Genomic DNA, 24,694 nt, shown 5'->3' with positions numbered 1-24,694 from the left:
TATTGGCATCATGCCCTGGCAGGCACAACTAAATTTATAATGACAGTCTGTGAATAATTGACGACATAAACAGTGAGCAAGAAGCACCAAACATCATTCTTTGTGGTGACCTCAATTTGGAGTGCCTAAAAACGAACATTGGCTAGAACAACTCAAAGATAGGTTCCCAAAAATTGGCAGCCAGATGGCATACTGCAATGGACAATAGATATTTAACAATGTTAAATGGTAATACCAAGGGTGACATCCCTGCTCACACAAGGTGGAGCGACAAGATGTCGACTTCAACTATAGACTTCATCTATGTGTCGAATAATCTGACACAACAAATTAACTTGCTCAAAATTACAAAGACGCAGACGAGCGATCACAGTCAACTTAAATTATATCGTACACATGGTGATAGAGTAAAGGCTGATTGCTGAATTCAGAGCGTTTTTGTTGAACCAAATCGGAGTTGCTTGAAGATAAATGCCAATGAGGTAAGAGCTTTTGCAAACGCATATGCCAAACATCCAACCAGCCATCAGACTTGAGAAGTGGAGTACTCTCATTTACTACAGCAGTACATATACCATAATAATGGATAAAAAAATGGAGCTTTTAAACCGAAGCACCAGTATAACAGTGAACTGGTAAAAAGAAGACAAAAATTGTGCAAGGAACTGAGACTCCTTACAGCTCCTGCCAGTAAGGAACAACAAATTGCCCGAAAAAAAAGTAAACAAAGCTATAAAAACTGGCTAATCTCCCATAAGATAATTCTCCAGCAAAGAGATGTGGAGGTGATGATGCATAGCCTGACAAACAAAAACTCACACAAGTTTTAGAAATTAATAAACCAGAGTAGCTGTGAACAGCAAGCCATACAAACCAACATGGTAACAGAAGCTCAGTGGGTGTTGCACTTTACAAAAGTGTATGAAAAAAAGAGACTCGAGTTGACCCTGACTTTCCAAAACTAACACATTGGAATATCCAGTTAGATGAAGAAGATATTCTTCAAAGCATCATGCGGTGCAGTTCCTCACGGGCAGCGGGTCCTGATGGCCTGACAAACCATATATTAAAACAAAATCCTTAAGAGTGGGCGTCCTTGTGTTTCAACCTCTTTTCAACTATAGCCCATAAAAAAATAACACATGCTTCCTGGAAGAGTGCGATCGTTAAAAAAAAGGAAATTATAGACCGATCGCACTCCTTGGTGTTTTAGGCAAGATTTATGTGACGCAGTTACAGAAACAACTATTAAACTGGACAAGAACAAGCAGACATCAAGATCCATGGCAGACAGCTTTGTGAAAGGAGTAGGATATGGCCTAAACCTGCTTACCCTTAATATTCTAAAAATGGAAGCCATCAGAACTAGACAGACTATATATCTTGTGTTTATAGATCTATCGCAAGTTTTTGATAGTATCGACAGAGAGCTGCTGTGGTAAAAGTTAATTGCCTGGAAATTCCCGGAAAGTTTAATCATGGCAATAAAAGAGCTGCACACAGACACATATATAAGAGTGAGATTGACCCAAAAGGGCATTTTATCAGATCCCATACACACTGGTCGAGGAGTTAAACAAGGCTGCCCCTTGGTGTCACTAATCCTCAATCTATTCATCTCTGACATTGGTGAAGCTTACCTAGGAGCAAAAGTGTTTCCACCTAAGATCAACAGCAAGGAAATAAATTAGCTTCTCTATGCGGGCGATCTCGTCCTGTTGGACTTAACACTGATTGGTCTACAGCGAAAGCTAAACATCATGCAACAGTACATTTGGCAAAATGGACTATGTGTAAACTCCAATAAATCAGAAATACTGATCTTGCAAAATCTACAAAAGATCAAGCATACGTCCATATCAAAAAAGTTCACCTGGAAAATTGGAACAGACTCCATCAAAATAGTAAACCAAACCATATACGTAGGAATGTGCATCAGTTCTAGCGTTAATGATACCCCATGGGTAAAAAGAACAAATGCAAACAGCTTACAGTCCAAGCATGCCTATTAAATAAAAAGTATGGAAATTTTCCATAACACCAGTGTTGAACTTTTATAAACTGAAAGCTGTACCAGCCCTAATACATGGTGCTGAGGCTGCCTTTGGTTGCAAACTGCACTAGAACATGAATTCTGGTCAAGAGTGTTGTGGTTGCCTAAGGGTGTTCCAACTGCGTGTTTATGATACAAGCTGGGCTTAATATCCATTAATGCAAGAATATCATGGAATACCCTAAATGAATATCGCAAAATGAAAATGAAGCAGTTGGCGCCCCAATACGCAATTTTTAAAGACCTAGACACTGGAAACCGTGTGAATATTGTCACTATATGGGCAAAGCGTTGTGAAAAAATCTTGAATGATATAAGCACTGATATCTTCACTTTGGAAAGTAATCCAAACAAAGTTAAAACCATGTTGTGGACTCAAGACTGGATTGACACCATTGACATTCGCAGTAAACACAGAGCTATGAACTCAGTTCCCATGGAAGCAAAAAGATATAACATGGCAGAACATTATCTTGAAAAATTCCCTGGGAAAGTGCGTAGACTTATATTTTAAAAATTTTGGCTAAACCAGCTGCCAACAAGGGAAAAGCTAAACTTTTGGTAAAAAGAAGAGTCTGTATTCTCATGTCGCTTGTGCAAAAATCCATGTGAAACTTTGAAACACCTAACCTTAATATGCTCGGGCCTAACTCAAGAAAGAAACTTGCACTTTGCGAAATATGATGAGACCATCTTTAGATATAGAAGATTGGTGAAGAAATGTATATAGTGACTCAGATCGAAAATTTACAATTGAATTAACCTTCTTCTTAGAAAAGATAGAAGAAAAACTAAGAAATATCGTATGAAAAAACTCAATGTTAGATGTAGCATCCGGTCAGTTTTCTATTGAATAGTCACTAATGGTCTCATGATTAATAGATAAGAATGTTTTAAAAAGAAAATATTGTTTTTCATTGTTCGCCTTGGATTTTTTAAAGGTTTGTAATAAACCAATAAAAATAAAAATACAATATATATATATATTACATTTCTCTTCAACAGTGATAAGATCATAATATTTGTCCTGACATTCTTCTAGTAGGCATAGAGCGTGTGAGTTATTACTGATTTCAGGGCTTACTTTTCTCTGACCAGCCTGCCTTTTTGCTAGGCAAAGGGGCATATGAAATGACATTTTATCCCCCTTTTTGCCAATTTATTGTTGAATTTCTTTGTCTATTTTCCTGGTTTCAGAACCCATTTGAAGTGCAGTCATTAACTGCCCCTCTGATTTGGGAACACTAGAGTTCACTTCCCATTCCTTCATTGTTCTTTCCCCATTGTCTGGGTACTTTCCACTTACCTAGATTCTGGAACCTATTGACAGTGCATTTTCAAAAGTGTCAGGTGGCAGAATGTCAGTTTTTGGTGTGTTTCACTTACCTACATTTTGCATGTTACCTGTCTTTTCTGTCTCTTGGAATACCTCTGGTTCAAAATACTCCTCAGGTGAGTGACCTGCATGTGCCTTTTGAGAAGTTACTGTGGGGGTATAAACAGTATTTTGTTTATCAAGTAAGGATAAACTATCTGTTGATCCTGACTCTTCATTTTGTGCGTCATTTTCATATTGTATATTCTTTTTAAATTGCCATCTAGAGCACTGCTCTTTTGGTGTAACTTATTGATGTATTTCCTGTTCCTCATTTTCACACCCCTGAATGGTCTGGTTCAAATCTAAATGAAACTACTCTACCTTTTTGTGTGTGTAATTGATCACTGTCTCACTTGCATTCATTTGTTTTCTTGTTTTTAACACGCTAGACAGCTCAGTGTTTTTATTCAAATGCTATTCATGGTCATCTGTGTTCTCATCATGACATAAATGACTAAGTAGTCAGATAACATTTTAACCTGGGATTCTAAGCATTGGGCCCTGTCCATGTCTCTGAATTCATTTCCTTGATTGTCTAGGCCGGTAATGATTGAATTCATCCTGACTAGACCATTTCTGGTACCTTTCAGGAGATTGATTTCTGTTTGTGTTTCGCCTGAATTCCCATGTCACACAAGGTGGGAAACGTGGGCTGACCATCCATTGAACATGGTCAAACTGTGTTGCGAACTGACTATATTGGCGAGGTACATAATTCACATTTTGTCTTTCATGCAGAGGGAATTGTTCCCTATGCTAATTCCCATTTTCAATGAATATATCCACATACTTTGGTCTCTCTTGATGGCCATACACCATTGTGTTAGGGTTAAACCTACTCTGGGCCCCTAACGTCTGGTATGGACCGTTGTACATCTGATTCTGGTTATGGTTTACTCCTGGGATATCATGGCAATACCCCACCCTAGGAGAAAAACCAAGATACCTAGGACTACTGTAAGAACTTCTGTCACTGGGGTCTATTGATAAGAGAGTCACAAAGAGCCAAATTGCCCTCTAACTAGTATTTGTCAAAAAAGAGACAACACAGAGTGGTTGTTGTTTGTCAAATGCAAGGCAACCAGTTTATTGCAATAGACTGGGGAACAAATCAATATAAAATGCCAAGCTCTAACTCCAGAATTCTAAAACATTTGAACAGAAAGCAGGAGTTTATATAACATGAATGAGTTATTGTGATGTCACGGTTATGAAAACCTATAACTCCTAATCCATGGTTGTAAAGACTGGAGGAGGGTGTCTACTTCTGCTCTCTATTTGGTAGAGGAGAGGCGCAGAGGACCCCAGCCAAGATTCTCTATTGTGGTAGCAATGGACGAGCAATCAAGGCCTACCTTCTCAGGAGGTGATGCAGGCTGGTTCTTAAGTACATTGTAGTCCCCAAGCCCCCACAAAGGAATGTCCACACACTGCATTAGTTAAAACACAGTCTTTATATAATTAATATTCAAGGTTATGTACAATATCACAACAACTCACTTTGTACTCGGTTATCTATAATGGCAAATATACAGTTCTATGTGGTACCACTATTACCATCAGATCTCATTAAAGTGCCTCAACTATACTCTGGTCAAATGTCACACAGATCATTTAATAAAGGCAATCAACCATAGACTTCGGGAGGAAAGCCATTAGTTAGAACAATTGGCAGAATACTGACCCCGATACCTAGACACATTTCTGTGTGGAGATCCCCCCACCTGGGCAACCTGTAGAATAAAGATATATCAAAAGCCAAGTCCATATATTGTTCACAAGAGACTTTCCAATAGTTCTGCAACCCCAAAGTAACTGGTGTTGTAGCATTCCTCGTCGGGAAATCTATGGCCCTTGTTGAGTGCCCTCCCTTTAAGGCAAGAGTTATGGTTCATCGAACGTCTGGCGAAGAACAGGGTGAACTACGGTAGTGAAGTGGCAGCTTCTTTCCTAGTGGTGCTCATCGACGGGGAAGCATAAACGTCCTGCAAGGAAGAGGCATGAGGGGCACCTCAGTGTCGATAGTTCTGGACCGCAAAGGGTTCGAAGAATTGTGGCCCAGCAAGGGCATTGAGTCGTCCAGCATCTCTGTGGTCTTTAGGTGGCGGGAAACCCACCGATGGATGCTCCTCGGCATGTCAACAGCCTGGCCTTCTTCGGCGGGATAAGACGGGCAGCGGTGCGGACGAGCGCGTCTGTGATTTGAAAGTTCTTAGGCAACGGGAGCATGGCGGCTACGGTTGGCAATGGCAGTCATCGACATTTGCGGACAACAGTCCGGGTGCTTCTCTTTGGGATTCCGCAGCAGTCCCTGTCTCTGGTCAGCAGCCTGTCGTAGGTCTGTCTACCAGGGAGCTTTGGTAAAGATCAGCTGGTGCACGATGGTCCCTCGTAGCTCGGGAAGAGGGCGCCTTACCAGGTCCTCTCTGGGTCAGTCCTTGGAGACACAGCAAGTTTCAGATTGATGAAGTAGAGCAACAGCAAGACTTGTCTTTCAGCAGGGCTTCAAGGTTAAGCTTCACTTTCAACTCCAGTTTCTCTTCCGCTTCTGAACACGAATTCTAGCAGTGAGAGGCCCCCGGATATACTAGTTGATCTCTCATTCATTCTGCTGTGTCACACTCAGGCAACCAATCGGTCAGAAGGGCATCCATGCAGGCAGGCAGCCAATCAGGTGCATAGTGCATTCAGGCCATTCACCTCGCTCCAGACACTCTCAACCAGTTATGTGTATTGGGACAAGTACCCAGCCATTCAACATGCCACACTGCCTTCATACCAGTTTCGGGCAGGGCTGTCTCAGTCATTGTTTCAAACACCAGATACTAGACGTCCACAAAACAGAATGCGCATTTGTCACACACTCCATTCACCCAGGTCCCACTCACAGGGTGTACCCACAACATAGAGTCACTGGGAAGGCTCCAGACAGTCTGGCCTGGACTTCACAACAACACCATATATGGAACTTCCACCCAACAGCCAGTCAGGGGAACGGGACAGAGTCAGGGCTTCCCAGGACTTTGGGAAACCAAGGTAACAGTCAATAGAAAGCAAGAGGCCACAGGGGCCATCTTGTTTTCCATCAGGAATCAACTGATTCAAGTGGCAGGGCCTGGGTATCCCAAAATGGAGGATACTCAGAGCACCTCTCAAATTCAGCATGGAGCTGCCACCAGCACATACCCTGCTCTGTGGGCCACACACAGGTACCCAAAATCATACACTACTGGCACAGGGTTGTACGCCCACCCATGGGTGCCATAAGGGTATTCCATGGGTCTGTACGCCAAACCAAAAGAGAGAGCTGCACCGCCAGGAGTCCCACATGAACTCCTGCACGGAAAACATGACAGAACACACAATAAAAGGCATTAAAGTACAAGGATACAGAGGCCCTGTCCCTCCGATGCATTTCCAGCATCACAGTCGTGCCCCCCAGACTGAGGTTAGGGTGCCTAATATCCCACGAGAAAGACACCCTCATCCAGACGGTCAACATACCTTCTGGAAAGGCCATCTGCATTATCGTGACTCTTCCCTGGTCGAATCTCTATGGTGAAGTCTAGTCCTTGCAGGCTAATGGACCACCTGAGCAGTTTCGGGTTCTCACCCTTCATCTGCATAATCCACTTCAAGGGCTTATGATCTGTTTGGACCTTGAAGGTAGACCCTGTAAGGTAGGGCCTAAAATGCCTAAGGCTACAAACTATTCTAAAACATTCCTTTTCAGCAGTAGCCCACCTAGGATCTCTTGAATTGTCTGCTGATGAATATGACAGGATGTTCCTTCCCTTTTCATCTAACTGGGACAAGACAGCTCCAATTCCAGTGTTGCGGGAGTCAGTTTGAACAATAAAGGGCTTGCTGTAATTGGGCGCACACAACACAGGTGCCCTACACAGACATTCTTTCAAAGCTATCAAAGGCCCTCTGACAGTCATCAGTCCAATTAACCTTCCTAGGCTGTTTGGGTGAAGTCAGAGATGTCAGGGGTGCCTGTACACCCTGTACTTTACTGGGGAGAGGTTGGATTTGACCCCCTCCTACCTCATGACCAAGATATGTGACTTTCCCCTGAGCTATCTGGAACTTGGTGGCCTTGATAGTGAGGTTAGCCCTTTTCAAGGCCTGCAACACCTTATCCAGATGTGTCAAATGCTCTTCCCAGGTGGAACTATAGATGGCAATGTCATCTAATTAGGCCACACAAAAGGCATCCAGCCCACTGAGCGCATGATTGAATAATCTGTGGAAGGTGGCAGGGGCATTCTTCAACCCAAAAGGCATGACTCTAAACTGGTAGAGTCCTTCAGGTGTTGAGAATGCTGTCTTTTCCTTGGCATGGTCCGTCGGAGCTATTTGCCAATAGCCTGTGGTAAGGTCAAAGGTGCTCACAAATTTGGCAGCACCTATGGTGTCCACAAGCTCATCTGCCCGGGGAAATGGGAAATGGGTGCGCGTTAGTTTTGGTGACAGCATTGACTCCTCTGCAGTCCACACAGAACCTCAAATCCTTGGTACCTACCTGGGAACTTGCCTTGGGGACAAGGACCACTGGACTGGACCAGGGACTGGTTGAGGGTTCAATAACACCCAGATCCAACATCTTGGCGACCTCAGCCTTGATGTGGTTCTTAACTCTATCTGACATACGGTAGCACCTGCTTTTGACAGGCACACTGTCACCAGGGCCAATTTCATGCCTACACCACATTGTAAGGCCTGGAGTCAGTGAAAACAGAGAGGAATACTGCCGGAGCAAAGCACTGCAAGCCCTCTGCTGCTCTGTCATCAGATCAGGAGAGAGATGTACTCCCTCCACGGAGCCATCCTGAGGGTTGTTATGCACCAAATCAGGAAGTGGCTCACTCTCATCCTCTTCTTGCTCTGAAGCTAGCAGGAGACATGAGGCTTGAGCCTGTTAACATGGAATACTTGAGGGGCTACCCCAGAGGCTCCCATGTCAACCAGATAATTGACTTCGCCCATCTTGGAAATGATCCTGAAGGGTCCAGCCCACTTCTCTGCCAAAGCTCTAGGTTTGGTAGGCTCCATCACAAGGATTTCCTGTCCCGGAGTCCAATCCACTTGCGAGGCTTTAAGGTCATGCCAGTACTTATTCAATTCCTGGCTGGCCTTGAGATTCACTGTCGCCTGTCCCATCATCTGTGTCACCCTTACCGCCTTACTACGAGGTCCCTTTGCGGGTAGGTACTTTAATGCCTGCTGTTTAGCAGGCATTACAAACCAACCCGCAAAGGGACCAGGGTGCTAATTACAGTACCGCAATTTGCGGCACCGTAATTAGCTTATTCCCCATTCCCATAGAGCCCTATGGGCAAAAATGGGAATGGGGAAGGGCAATGTGGAAAGGGGGAATTACCGCCCGCAAACCTTGGAATAGGGCGGTAATTCCCCTTTCCACCAAGGTGGTGCTGGTATTTTACCGGCATGGACCAAGGTGCTAACAGCACCTTGGTCCTCTGCCTACCGTGTAATGAGGCCCATAGTCCCCCACTAGCTCGGGGGGACCTGGAGGGGTGGCCTCCCAACCTTCTCTGATCAAGGCAAGGGGCCCCCTCACAGGATGTCCAAAGAGTAACTCAAAGGGGCTGAAACCAACACGCTCTTGAGGTACCTCTCTGTAAGCGAACAGCAGGCATGGCAGGAGGAGATCCCATGTCCTCCTTAGGGGCTCTTCCAAAGCACCTAGCATGCCCTTGAGAGTTTTATTAAAACTCTCAACCAGATCATTGGTCTGGGGATGGTAAGAGGCGGAGAACTTGTGGGTTACCCCGCACTCTTTCCACATGGTTTTCATGTAACTAGACATGAAGTTGGATCCTCTGTCAGAGACAATCTCCATAGGGAATCCAACACGGGTGGAAATTCCCAGGAGAGCCCTGGCAACCACCTTGGGAATAACAGTCCAAAGGGGTATAGCCTCAGGGTACCTAGTGGCATGATCAACCAAGACCAGGAAGAACCGATGTCCACCTGAAGTTGGAGGGTCAAGGGGAACGACAATGTTGATGCCCACCCTATCAAATGGTGTGCTAACCACTGGCAATGGCTGCAGTGGGGAAATGACACTGCCTCCAGTCTTGCCAGACAACTGACAAGTTGGGCAGATCCTGCAGTGGGACTCCACTTCCACTCCCATCCGGAGCCAGTAGAAAAGGGCAGAGAGCCTCTGCTTAGTCTTCTTGGTACCAAGATGACCAGCTAAGGGCACCTTATGCACCAACTGCAGCAGGAAGGCCCTTTAAACCTGGGGTACCACAAAACTCTTGAAGGCACCAGGTTCAGGCTTAGTGGGCTCACTATCAAGGAGCTTACCCTCCCAATAGATCCAGAATGTCCTAGGCACTTCTCTTTGTGCCTGGGACAGGGCCTGTTTCCGAGAGAGAGAGAGAGAGAGAGAGAGAGAGAGAGAGAGAGAGAGAGAGAGAGAGAGAGAGAGAGAGAGAGAGAGAGAGAGAGAGAGAGCCACTCCCTCTGTCACTTACAGAAGTCCTCCCGGAAGGGTCCCCCTTCAGCCAGCAGGCATTGAAGATCAGGGTGGTCCTCCGGGTTGAGAACCTCTCCCACAGGATAGTCTTCTGTCTCTTCTCCCTCAGGAGTTGAGTTTGGGATTTCCACTGGACCCAGCCCGTCCAGAGCATGGATCCCAATGGGTGCTGTAGCAACAGCAGGAAGAGAAGGAGCCCCCTTCACAGAGGTGGCCTTCTTGGTTTTCCGTCTTCTTGCCTTAGGCTTCGCCTTTGGCTCGGGTACCTGACTCACAGCCAGACCCTGTGTCACCTGTGACCTAGTGACTTCAGCAGCAGTCAGGGGGAGACCATCCGAGATAAACCCCAACTCCACTAGATCATTACCTAACAGAATGTTAGCAGGGACATTGTTCTCAAGCAGGACAGGAAGCTTTGCTGTCTTGTATCCAATCATGAGTGTGACTAAGGCTACAGGTGATAATTTAGGAGGCACACCAGCTAACCTGGTGGTTCTCAGAGGAGCACCTACATAGTCCTCTGGCTTGAGCAGGGTCCTGTCCACCACTGTCATGCTTGCCCCAGGTCCTCTCAAGCCAGTAGAAGGCTGGCCATTCAAGAGGACACTTCTCAAAAACCTATTGGTGTTCTGTGGGATAGTCGCCAGTATTTCGGCATACTGCTCCCAGTCCCCAAGGGATACTAAGAAATCTCTACAGGAGCACCAAATGTGATCCCTGTAGAGGAGGGGACTACAGTGGCCTCCACCTCAGACATGGGGTAAGGGTAGGTCAGGCTGACAAACTGGACTCCAAGTGCCTTACCTTTACACTTGGGGTCACCCCTCTTGTGATCCAGAGCCACACAATCCCAACAAGTGCCAGGAAGGTGGGGTACGCTACTGGAACCAATGGGAGCCTGCTTTGCAGCAGGTGGACAACTACTCTTATTCCCACCTACAGATAACTTATCCCCACTAGGTTTTTTGGGTCTTAGGAGAGGAAGGTTTTGGTTTACTCGAGTCGTAATTGCTTCAGGCACTCCTCAGCTTTCTGAGAGGTCCCCTTTTCTTTGTCCTTGTCCTTCCCACTGGAGTCCTTAGGGGACACGCGGTGGGAGACCCACTTCTCAGCCAACCTAGAAAGCTTGAAGAGATCCAAAATGTTCTGGTCAGCAACATACTGACGCTGCTCTGGTGAACAGGCTTCCGAAAAATGTTCAAAAAACAAAAGGTGGGACAATTCAACAAACGTTTTCACTTTGTAACAATCAATCCACCCCATCATGTTCATGTGCACAGCACTCACACAGTCAACCCAAGACACATTCTCTCGTTTCTTAAAATCTTTGAACCTTTTTAAGGTATTGGGTAGGTGTCTTGCCAAACTTGGCAATCAAAGCACACTTCATGCACTCATACTGACCCCTTTCTTCCACACTCAGTTTCAGTATACAGCCATATCCAGTCTGAGGCACTCTGCTTAACAAACACTTAACCCAATCTCGCTAATCAACATCATGAATTGCACATGCCATCTCAAATGCTTCAATCCACTGGAGGATATCAGAACACTCCACAAACACACCAACCAAATCTTTCATAAACTTGTTGGCTGGGGACCTGCCACTCTCAACTGGTTTAGCTGAAGTCTCCACTCTAGCTTTCTCTAGCTGGATGCTTTGGTGCTCAGTGTCCCTATCTTTAGTATCACTTGATGTGCCAACTGTTTCTTCAACTCAGCTTCTGTTACCAACGTTTTGTATTGAAAGGCTAACTGTTCCTGTTGTAGCTCCAATTTTAAAAGTTCAATCTTCAGGGCTTCCCCCTGAATAGCAGTGCTTGGGTTTGGAACCAAGGCAACAGGAATGGTGGCATTCCCAGAATCAGATTCCGCAAAAACCCCAGGGGCAGAGTCCTCATTGGTTGCATCCCCCCCCTTTCAAGAGTTTCACCACCAGTCTGGTAGTCAACCAGGGCAGCTATAAGCTCAGCCCTAGACTTATCCACAAAGTCTAAATCCCTTGCTTCACAAGCACTCTGGAGAGCCTCTAAGCTCATCCTAGTCAATTTACCATTTGCAATAGACTCCATTGCTTGTAATGCAGTTATCTTGTACACAACTAAACATCAATTTAACAAAGTTCAGATATTTTGTAAGTGCACAGTGATACACTGATTCTTTAAACCATAAGCATCCCACCGCTGCCACCAGTATAAAGAATGGAGGGGGTGTCTGTACTTCTGCTCTCTATATGGTAGAGGAGAGGCACAGAGGACCCCAGCCAAGATTCTCTATTGTGGTAGCAATGGATGAGCAATCAAGGCCTAGCTTCTCAGGGGGTGGTGCAGGCTGGTTCTTAATTACACTGTAGTCCCCAAGCCCCCACAAAGGAATGTCCACACACTGTATTAGTTAAAACACAGTCTTTATATAATTAATATCCAAGGTTATGTACAATATCACGATAACTCACTTTGTACTCAGCTATCTATAATGGCAAATATACAGTTCTACGTGGTACCACTATTACTATCAGATCTCATTAAAGTGCATCAACTATACTCTGATCAAATTTCACACAGAACACTTAATAAAGGCAACCAACAATAGACATAGGAGGAAAGCCGCTGGTTAGAACAATTGACAGAATACTGACCCCGATACCTAGACACAGATCTGTGTGAAGCTCCCCCCACCTGGGCAACCTGTAGAATAAAGATATATCACAAGCCCAGTCCATATATTGTTCATAAAAGACTTTCCAACAGTTCTACAACTCCAAAGTACCTGGCGTTGTAGCGCTCCTCTTTGGGAAATCGACAGTCCTTCTTGAGTGCCCTCCCTTAAAGGCAGGAGTCACGGGTTGTTGAACGTCTGGCGAAGAACAGGGTGAACTACGGTGGTGAAGTGGCAGCTTCTTTCCTAGAGATGCTCGTCGACGGGGAAGCGTAAACATCCTGCAAGGAAGAGACGTGCGGTGCATCTCGGCGTCAATAGTTCTGGACCGCAAAGAGTTTGAAGAACTGTGGCCCAGCAAGTGCGTTGAGACGTCCCGCGTCTCTGTGGTCTTTAGGTGGCGGGCAACCCACCGATGAATGCTCCTCGGCGCGTCGACGGCCTGGCCTTCTCTGGTGGGATAAGACGGGCGGCGGTGCAAACGAGCGTGTCCGTGAACCGAAAGTTCTTAGGCAACGGGAGCATGGTGGCTCCGGTCAGCGACGGCGGTCGTCGACGGTGGCAGACAATAGTCTGGGCGCTTCTCTTTGAGATTCCGCGGCAGTCCCCTTCTCCAGTTGGCAGGCTGTCATAGGTCTGTCTACCTGGGAGCTTTGGCAAAGATCAGCTGGTGCATGATGGTCCCTCGTAGCTCGGGAAGAGGGCCCCTTACCAGGTCCTCTCTAGGTCAGTCCTTGGAGACACAGCAGCTTTCAGATTGATGAAGTAGAGCAACAACAAGACTTCTCTTCCAGCATGGCTTCATGGTTAAGCTTCAGTTTCAACTCCAGTTTCTCTTCAGCTCCTGAACACGTATTCTAGCAGTGAGAGGCCCCCAGATATACTAGTTGATCTCCCATTCATTCTGCTGGGTCACACTCAGGCAACCAATCGGTCAGAAGGGCATTCATGCAGACAATCAGGTGCACAGTGCATTCCGGCAATTCACTTCTCTCCAGACACTCTCAACAAGTTATGTGTATTGGGACAAGTACCCAGCCATTCAACACTCCACACTGCATTAATACCAGTTTCGGGCAGGGCTGTCTTAGTCACTGTGTCAGACACCAGATACTAGACGTCCACAACACAGAATGCATATTTGTCACACACTCCATTCAACCAGGTCCCACCCACAGGGTGTACCGACAACATGCAGTCACTGGGAAGGCTCCAGACAGTCTGGCCTGGACTTCACAACAACACCATATATGGAACTTCCACCCAACAGCCAGTCAGGGGGAAGGGACAGAGTCAGGGATTCCCAGTACTTTGGGAAAACAAGGTAACAGGCAATAGATAGCAAGAGGCCACAGGGGCCATCTTGTTTCCTATCAGAAATCAACTGATTCCAATGGCAGGGCCTGGGTATCTCAAAATGGAGGATACTCAGAGCACCAGTCAAGATTAGCATGGAGCTGCCACCAGCCCATACCCTGCTCTGTGGGCTACACTACGGGCACAGGCTTGTACCCCCACCCATGGGTGCCATATGGGTATCCCATGGGTCTGTACACCAAACCAAAAAAGAGAGGTGCACCACCAGGAGTCCCACATGAACTCCTGCATGGAAAACATGACAGAACATACAATAAAAGGCAGTAAAGGACAAGGATATGGAGCCCACTCCTTCTGATGCATTTCCAGCATCACAATGGCTCCCTCTACAAAACTACATATGGAACCTATATGCGCACAACTAGGAATTGGACAATCGTTATCTAAGATCCCACACATGGACCTTCCCCTAAAACAGTGTGTGACTCATCACATTTGATTGTTGCTAGTCCCTGAACTACTTCTGCAACAAAAAATAAAGACATGAGCTCATCAGTTTAACAGATGGACAAACTGTCCATAAACTGGCTGCATTATGACATGTTTTCATGGATTAGAGATAGAGAGACAAGCATATTACCTTATTTTAATTAAATGAAATAGCCCATGTTTACCTCCCATGCCATGAGTCACTGAGGCTCAAGGCCTTGTTCGTAATCCATGATCACCATCCTGCTCTTGACAGATTTATGAATAATAACAATAATAATTTTCTTTAGCCACTTATTGCAACCTCGCTTCTTGCCTAGCCGGTTGCAGAATACATTCATCTTCCAACTCCTTCTGATTTCCTGGGATGCCCAGTTTGTCACATAAACTTTAAGGTTTGATTTATCTGACAGCTGACAATAATATCTTATTCCGCCATGTACATTCCCTGTAAAGACTTGGCTTTGACATTCTTTTGGGTAGCCAACATCTAGCCGGCTACAGCATTTTCCCTGATTTGTTCAAGTGTGCTCAACGGGGCTTTTCTTAAAGTTGGAAAGATTAATTCTCTGCTGGTGCAAAAATGGCAACTGCTTGTCACGTTTTCTGTTCCTCTGCAGGACACATTTGCTCTGCATTTATTTGCTGTCTACCGAGTCTGGTGCATGCCTGGCACATTACATTTCTACCTATAGGTACGCTGCAACCTCATCCCTACCTATAGAAATACTGTCCTGCTAGTGTTGTGAGTGCCTCATTCTTGGTACACGCTTACATGCCACTTAGTCTATTCTATTTAAAAAGAAACTATAATTGTGCACGCTAATGCCTCCTCTGTCCCTACTTATTTCAGAAAACTAACTATTCTTTGTTCTGGTTGCATTCCTAGGAGATTTTATAGTGCAGTTTCAAATGTGTTCTTTCTGATTTTGTAATTCTGTTTTTTTCTGGGGAAGGTAGGGGGGCACCTGCTTTCTAGCCAACAATTGCCCCATCACATTTCCCCCTCTGGTCGAGTCATCAACCACACCTTCATTTTTTCTCATCATATTATAGCCATCCTTGGGGAATCACACTCTGGTGACCCCCTCAGAATACCTCCTTGTGCTGTGTGTTCTGCTGAACTGAATGTCATACTCCAGCACTCGCCATTGTCATCACATTTCATTCAGTACTCATTGTAGTTTTGAGTATCTTTTGGGCATGTAAACAATGCTCCAGGTTGTCTAGTTGGTGGCCCCAGTGGGTACATGGGACAGTAAACTTCATCATTAGTTTGAGTGTACTGATGTACGGTGTCAGCCACAATAACCATTACTGTCATTTGGAGTATTGTCTTGACAGTCCTTTTACATAGGCTCATTTATATTCTCAAGATGCAAAATGCCATTAGGACCAGTACCAAAATTACCAACAGAAATGTGAATGCATCTGTCAGCCATGTAGGCATCCAGGACAATAGATAACTGAACCAGCTATTGTCTTCAATGTCGTTTACTTCCTCCTCCATTTTATCAGGCAGCTCCTTTAAGGAGTATATGGCCTCTGTTAAGGTCCTATTCTCCTCATCATGTGCGGGTACATATGCCACCCCAATTGGGTGGAAGCTGCATATATGCTCTCGTACCGCAAGCCCAGTAATGGTCCATTAGTACAGCTGTGCCAACTTTCATAACTCGCAAATCCATAATGCGTTTGCATCTTCCACTCATGTTAACATTTTTACAGTTTCTTTACATTCCTCACAGCACACTCTGTCTGCATTTTGTATCACTTCTATTGGTGCAGTCCATACTGCCTCTGCTTTGCATCCCATTATTCCATCAACTCATCCTCATGATGAATATACTTTCCTTTTTATGTGTAATTGTGGTCTGTCTGCACCATAAGGTATCAAATTAAATTGGGCATCTCTACACATTAATATTTGGTGAACCGCTGCCTCTTTGGACCTGATAGTATGTACTTGAGTACCTTAATAATCATAAAAATAATAAGTCTACCCTTACTTTTCATTCTTATATTCTCCATGTACTTCTTTTTTCACATAGTTGTCTACGTATGAGAATTATTATCCTGTGACATACTTTATCATGGCCTATTGTCCCTGAAATTGTCTTTTATTCTGGCATACTGCGATATGTAGCAAGCAGTGTGTTCTGTACTCAGGTACTTCTTGAGGTATAAATACTCGAACGCCTGTCATGGAATAGGGGATAAGTGAGCAACCAAAACAGCTTTCCCTTGATCTCTCTCTCGCTCCCCACCTTCTCCGTTGATCTATACCATGAGTTTCATTCAATGTTTATGGAATTATCAATATACCTTCTCATGAAATACTCATCTGTAATGCTGTGTATGGAATAATCAATATACCTTCTCATGAAATACTCATCTGTAATGCTTCTCCCAGCCCTTACGGGCTCCACAAATGGGTGGAATACCATTTCCTGCTATAACTGGATATCTACTTGTTTTCTAACTTCTTCACTAACATTATGCCATAGTGACACATTCACCTTATCATAATCAATTTAAATGTAATGTGAGATAAAATAAGGAATAAAACAACAAAAGAGAAAGGAAAATAGAATTACTGCAATAGCCATGATGTCAATTGGTTGTAGATGTGTTCTGCAGTGTATTGATGGGGGTGTCATGGAGAGATCAGGTACATAATGATATGTAAACATTTGTTCAGTTTACTTAGTACGGGATGATAGTCAATTAGTATTTTTTTCAAGTGAGTGAGGCGAGCTGCATATACTTTTTCAAAACATTTTGCAACCACATGGAATAACAATAATAAAATATTTGATTAATGATTTTATAAAAATATAAAAATAGTGCTGATAAAATCATAAAAATATAAAAAGTTTGGAAAATAGAAATAGTCCCAATGAAAATGTAAAGATAAAAAAGTAGGGAAAACAGTCCATTGTAGATGTATGCTCTTAAAATAGTATAAAAAAAATGTAGAGATAAGAGATAAGAAAAGTAGAGAAAATAGTCTGTTAAAGATGATTGTCCTTGTGAAAAAAAACTATATAAATTAGTCCCAATGCAATGTTGAGATAGGGAAGTAGAGAAAAATAGTCTGTTATGGATTATTGTCCTTGTGAAACATAGTCCTCAGCATCAGCAGAAATACCATGTTGGTGATGTATTCAAGAAGTCCTCAGCATCCTGTAATTTAAATCTGCCTCTAGATGTGGCTTGCCGCTTTGTTCTTTTGGGATATGCATGTTAGGAACCTTTAATCAATTTACAACACCAACTCCTTTCTTATTGTTTCAGTGAAAGTTTAGCCTCAAAGTTCAGCATCAGTATTCCTCAAGTGGTGCAGTGTGATTTAAATCTTCTTTACTCTTAAGTTCCTTATTCTTTTTATCTTCTTTCTCAGCATGCACTTGAGCTCTTGTCCTGGGTCTGTTTTCATTCTCTTCTCCCTTGGGTCCCTGGTAGCTATGCTGGCAGGCGGCTCTTTTATCATCTTTATGTTGGTTAAACATGTTAACTGTCTATTCTGTCATTTTCTGTGCCTTTTGCAATACCTCCCCGCTGTTCCTTTTCTGTTAAGTACCAAAAGAGAGAGGTATTTAGTCATGGTCATCAAAAGGTCCTGTAACACATTTACAAACCGTTGCAGTACTTTGGGAATCTGCATGTGCGTGCATGGGCGAAGTAATGAGCACATGCATCCTACAACCTGTCACCAACTCATAAGGAGTAAGGTGCAATCTTGCTAATCTTGCTAACCCCTGATGCCCTAGAGTTTTGTGCTTTTTATAAATGTAAATAAATCTCCACAACCCTCCCTGCTATCACTGTGTATACAGCAGTGTTGCAAGGAGACTCTAATGGCACTATCACTCCCTGCTTAATGAGCAAATGTAAAGTTTCATAAATACCCTCATCTGCTTCTTTGGACATTTGGGTACTGCTTTACTGAGGCAAAATTGCCCCTTCCTTTAATTTTATTTTTACTGCTTCAATTACTTTTAACAACCCCACAGCATATGTACTGGTCATCCATAGTATGCCGGGTACTCTTGCAAATCCTTTCCCATAAATGATGGTACCTTTTTAGCTAGCATTATTTGGTGTGGCACCTCTGTATACTATATTTTCAATTCAAGGCTTGTATGTATTTTTTTTGTGTCTGGAAATATATGCCTGGTGTAGAGCATACTATGCTGTCCTCTGTTAATAATATTGACATATTAGGTTTTACCAAAACATATCTTCCCAATATGTTAACAGGTGTCTTCCTTGAATATAGAAATGTGATAGCTACTGTCTGCTCTCCTACAGTCACAGGATGTCGCTGTCCCAGTGTCAACTAAGAAAGAGTCTGGTCGCCTAGAGATACCTACACCCTCTGTTCCTGTTCAGTGTCTGTGGTTGCTGATAGGATAGGGCACATGAAGCTATTCTGTGAGCTTTCCTATTGGGATACATGTTGAGTCCTGTCCCTGTAAAACGGTTCCCTCCACCCGCTGTCACTCTTATCCGTGTTGTCTATGTCTATGGCAGAATATTGGTATCCCACTGTGTCACTGCTTGCTGTGATTGTACTGCACTCTGTGGTTGCTGTGTCAATGACTGTGTCACTGCTTGCTGTGATTGTACTGCACTCTGTGGTTGCTGTGTCATTGTCTGATGTGGCTGTTGTAGCACTGTTGTGGCATTATCTATGGCTGTATCTGTAGCCCTTGGGGTTGGTGCACTTCCCGTGCTTGCGTCTGATCTGGCAAATATTGTGTGTAGTTAGAGTACTATTAGTTTTGCGGTGGTGCACCATGTGGTGCTGGATACACCATCCCCCTCTTGGCCCATATACTGTATTGCCTCTTTCTGCATTGTTCCTCTACTTCTACACACTCATGAAATATGCCCTATTTTCCCACATGTCCAACATACCCCAGTTCCCCCAGGGCCTCCAAAGCGGTGCTTTCCTACCACCAAACGCAAAACCGCTCCCTTTGTGAACAAATCCTCTTCTTCTTCTTGGGTAAAAAGGACTCTCCCCTCTTCCTGCTAAATAACCACCCATGCGGCATGCTGTGGCATGATAACTCCCTGTCCATTATTCCTGTCTTCTGTATTTATCAATACCGCTCCATCTACTGCCATTTTGGATAACTTCTTTTGTGCCAATTTTGCCTCTTCCTTTTGCCTTTCTTCTACTTTTATCCTTTTTCTGTTTTAAACTACAGTGATGGACAAGTGTTAATTGTATTGCTGGCCATGGTCTCATTTCAATCCCCATAATATTTTTTAACTGTCTCTGTATTTCCTCAGAAAGACGCTGACACAGAATGTGATAAAATAAACTTGTATACTTGTATCCCAATTGTCTTTAGTTTTCAAACGCCAACGTTTTTTGATGTCTTGAATATAGGCAGCAGGGTCCTCAGTAGGCCCCATCTTTCTAGTCATTATGGCACTCATGTCTGATTGATCTGGAAATAGCTCCCTCAGTGCCTTCCATACATTAATTCTGTAATTATTAAATGGTGACCTGTCATATTTAGTGGTGAAATGTTCTGTTACTGCAGCTAATGCTATCCCAGCTGTCTCTCGCTCTAGCTTGTAGATCCAATGCACCACCCCTGTTGTCAGTGATGGCAGCTTATCCATCAAGTTATTTTTTTCTGTCTCATTCCATTGAGTATAGTGGGGTTGCCCTCCCTTGTGGAACAGTGGGAATTGTGTTACCCCTTTCTTGCGCAAAGTTGATGCAGCACAAGTTTTCCTTTTCAATGTCTCAGCTACATGGTGTCGCTGGCTTTTTGGAAAGTTTCTTAAGAAATATGTTGATTTATGGGCTTCATTTATGAGCAGTACTGAGGTGAGGGATGGATACATGCTTAGGATTGGCCCCAGTAAATCTGCTATCTCTCCCGTGCCAGGTCCTGTGGTATCCATTTGTGGGGATTGTGCTGCATCTTCTCACTCCTCTTCACCATCCATGTCTGCCCAATTTGTTTCCTTGTCACTTTCTCCACTCTCGTAATCCTCAAGTATGAGATCAAAACTCACTCCCTTAATAGGCTCCCTTACGTATGTTCCACTCATTATCTCTAGCAATATATCTCTGCCCCTGGTCTCTGGGGTTATTGTCCCACTCCCTTCTACCCACAACTCGGGCATCATAACTCTGCTCATCATTTGGCTCATCTCCTGCCTTATTTTTTCAATGTCTTCATTTTCTCGTGTCTTTATCCTGTTCTTCTCAGCCTCATTACATACTCATCACTTTCTCCTACTTCCCTCTTCCATCTTTTCCTTTCCTGTTCCTGTGTCTGCATCTTCTCTGCTGCTTGTCTCTGTTCCCTCTCTTTCTCCCTTTGTGCATTTTGTTCTATCTCTTCCTGTGTCTCCCTTCTGACTTCCTCCCTGGCTTCTTCCTTTATTTCTTCATACTCCACTACCTTCAAATAACTATTATCAGTGCCTTTCCCATCGGGTTTCAACAATATGTTTCCTCCTACCCATTTCTCTTGTTTCATCATGGTCTCTCTACTATCCCCATTACCCATGGGTATGCTTCTTATCTTGTGGCCAGCTATCTGCATGCCTCTCACTCTCTGGAGCTCTTCCTTAGCTGCTTTACTCTGATTTTCAAAGCTGTGTAGCCCTCTATATTCATTCTCCTCCCTTAATTGTGCCTCTGAGCTGTGCCATGCTCCATTAGCCATTTGTACTAATGCCACCTTTCTTTTTACCACTTTCACCCTTTTACTATTTTCTTTACTTTCCTCATCAGGGGATTCATGCCTGGGATTACTATACCCTACAGCTGCTGCCTGCACCAGGTATATTCCTGGGATGGTCAAGCCTGGTATGCTCTCCTCAAAATGTGGTGGTACTGTGTATTGTGTGTGGCTGCCTCTCTCAGCAGGTGAAGCTGTTGGCTGTTTGTAAGCACATTCCTCAGAGAGCTGAGGCAGCAGCACTGTGGGCAGCTAGCGCTCCCCCTGGCAAATATTAAGCATCCATTCCTTACTGGGCCCCTCTGTTTCTTCCTCAAAGTTCCAGAGTTCTAATTCCCCTAGCTTGTTCTTGCGCTTCTTGCCCTTTTGTGTGGCGTGTAAGTATGTGCACATGTGTTGGAGTACATGTTTACAGTGAGTGCCCTCTTGTAGCCATGACAGGTACATATTTCTAGCAGTCCCTTTCACCAACTCAGCATGATATTTAGTAATTTTGTTACTATATCTTGGGAATGCTTTGCAAATGTGGATTATTGGGGTATCTGACATGATACAACTTTTAAGCAGCACGTAGCTTGGCATTTACACAGAATAAATGTCACGCTCACCTGATCTTCTCGGGGGCGTCGCTCGAAGATGCAGGAATGATGTCTGCCCTGGCGTTTACAGGCTGGATGAGGAGACTTGCACGTGACTTCTCCTTCTCTGTCACTTCCCCAAATGCTTTTGCCTAAAAGGTTGGAATAGGATGTTAGCAACGTGAGGAGCGGGGTTGAGTTCCCACCTCCTGTAACCTCCTAATGCCCCCTCTCTTCTTCAGCCTCACCTTGGTTTGTTTAGTGGTGGACTCTCCGTCCTGCCGTCTCTTGCAGGGGCACAAAATGACAGTCTCTCCCTGGATCTAGTTCCTTCACTGATGCTGTGGGGTGCAGTGGAGTCTTGAATTGCTTGACTCAGCAGGTAAGTCTTTATTCCAATAGATGCTTGGAATAGCTGCTTAAATGTCTTTATTACCCAAGTTTTAACCTTGTATTCACCTTTCTTTCAGGCGTGGTCTTGAGCAGTTTTGTAATGAAGATTTGAATCGTCCTTCAACGCTGAGCAGGTTCTATGCGGGAAGTTTTGCGTTCGTGAGTGACGCTGAATGTCTCTATAATGGTTTCTTTCCGTGCACGACTAACCTGCTGTGTTCTTTTCTTTTCTGCAAACAGGTGCAGCGTGGCTCCGGAGCGGCGATCGGATGAACCACTGCAGTGAAATCCCAAGTGAAGCGGTCTCTGGGTGAGTATCAGCTGTTCTAGCAGATGCTTTATTTTCTGCAGGTGCGGCAAACTGAAGAGCAGCTGAAGGAGCGGCCGCTCGTATGGAATTCTTCAGGTAAGGTTGAAAACTCTGTATGAATTCCTGTTTCTTTCTTCTCTTCTTCTGTTCTCAGGTTCCGATGGATGGAATTTCCAGAATGGGCGTGGCTGCTGGCCTTCAGGTACAGGAACTAAGCAGACACGGTGAGCGTTACGCTGCAGGAGTGCAGAATAATGCGGCGCGTGTTCTGTCGGCAGGGCGTGCCTTAAATAATAGCCTTGTAAGTAGTTCCAATAAAATAGCCCCTCCAGCCTCATTCTGCAATCACAGGTAAAGTAGTCCCACAGCCACACCCAAGAAAAGCCAGATGATTCATCTTCCTTTGACTGGGCTGCATGTAGTCCCATGTAGTGCATTAACTGTAGGAAAATTATGAGCCTGGCGCCAACGGTGCCAGGACTGAGTCCAGGAAGTCCTTGGACTACCCTTTGGGGTTTTATAAGCCCTGATGGGTGTCAGTGACTGGGAAAGGCCTGCCAGCTCCAAGTGTTTTGGAGCATGCACCATGACAATAAACAATGCAAAATAGTGGCCAGCTTACTGAAAATGTGTAAGCAGAAATAGTTTTTTGACAATTTTCTCGCACTTTTCCCTTAGGGCCACGCCCCAAAATCCAAATCCTACATCTGGATCACAACAACAAAATCCACTCACAACCTAAATGTTCATACTTACCCCATCAAACAATGCAACACCTCTTAAGGGCCTGTCTCACAACACAACACAATGCCGACAAACAAGAAGCATGAGTACCAGCAGAGTACTGACTGCTGTACTGTTGATAGAAGCTGCTTTCCGCTGCTCTCCATGCTGCAGACTTTTCAAATCAAGCTCCTGGATTCTAACTACTGCAGCTCCATCTGGGAAACCCAGCTACACTTGTGCACTTATATCACTCTTAATGGACTTCAACCTCTAATTGAATGTACTAATACTGTATATTTTCTTGTTGCCACGCCCCCAACCACGTGGGCTCAATAAAAACAGCCAGCACTCTTCAACTCTATATTGCTCAATTAGTTTCTTTCTTTTTTATTTTAACTGCTACCGCTCTCTCTCTTTCTCCCTTGATAGTCTGCTCGATATTATGTTCAGCTGCTTGAATCCAGCCTTTCAGCATACCGTCTAACATCAGGAATGATGCAGCGTTCTCCATGTCTCCTCCAGCAGAATGTGAATTCTAAAACTCCTGCGCAGCGATCTCCTTCTCGCATGCCTGCTCCGCTAAAGTTGTCTCCCGCAAACTCTGATTTCAGAAAGTTCCGATCCCCTAATGAATAACCACCGGGGGTTTCACTAAACAACGAAGTAAAGACCAAGCGATAGTCATGCCTGCTTCAAATACACACTCCCTGGTTGTTAGCGATGCCTACGCCCTACTTTCTGACAGAACTCCGCAGTACTGGGCGTTTCCAACAGCCCCTGGCAATGATATAGAAGCTTTTTTCAGCCCGAACTCTGTAACTGAACCACTTTCCGAGCTGCAGATACCTGTTACCATACATGCAACTGACTCCTCTGTCATTCCCCAATTATATTCTCAAATTGTACAACACCATACTGTCACGAACATAATGCGCGGACTGTCCGCTATTACAAATCATAGAGATACTGCCCTTCCACGCGGACTCCCATCTACACAACTACACTCCACCCAGAGTTTCCCCCCCAACCAAATCAAAATTCCTACTGACCTCTCCCAGCCTACCCTTTTGCATGTAGCACCACCCAGACTTCTCACATCGCCGCTGCTATTAGCTAATGACGGCCCAAATAATAACATCTCATCTGCTGAATCTGAATCTTATATGGCGTCCTTCTTCACCAAACCCACACCGCAACCTTCTTTCGATTTGCCATCTACATCAAATTCTGCGCTTGATTCAGCTCTCTTGGTAATCAACGCAAGTATATTAAGTTATTTGAGGTACTTGATCTGAAAGCTGCCTCACAATTCTCATCTCTGGATGCCCTCACTAGCAAATAAGACTGGCTAGTATGGAATCTACCTGTATTGCTGAAATCTGCTTATTGTAACAAGGAGGTCTCTAGCTCGTTTGCAGCCTGAACCATCCACTTGCCGTTGGTGATGCCACAAACTGGGATGGAGGCCCCTGCCAACGTCGTACCATCCTCCCTGGAGTCTATCATTGAAGTAAATGACTCTGCACATCCTTTATCAGAACCTCTTGACGAGGACCCTG

Source organism: Ambystoma mexicanum, chromosome 6q, assembly GCF_040938575.1.
Source record: "Ambystoma mexicanum isolate Mex_15411 chromosome 6q, UKY_AmexF1_1, whole genome shotgun sequence".
NCBI classification, from domain to species: Eukaryota; Metazoa; Chordata; class Amphibia; order Caudata; family Ambystomatidae; genus Ambystoma; species Ambystoma mexicanum.
This window is presented reverse-complemented; position numbering follows the sequence as displayed.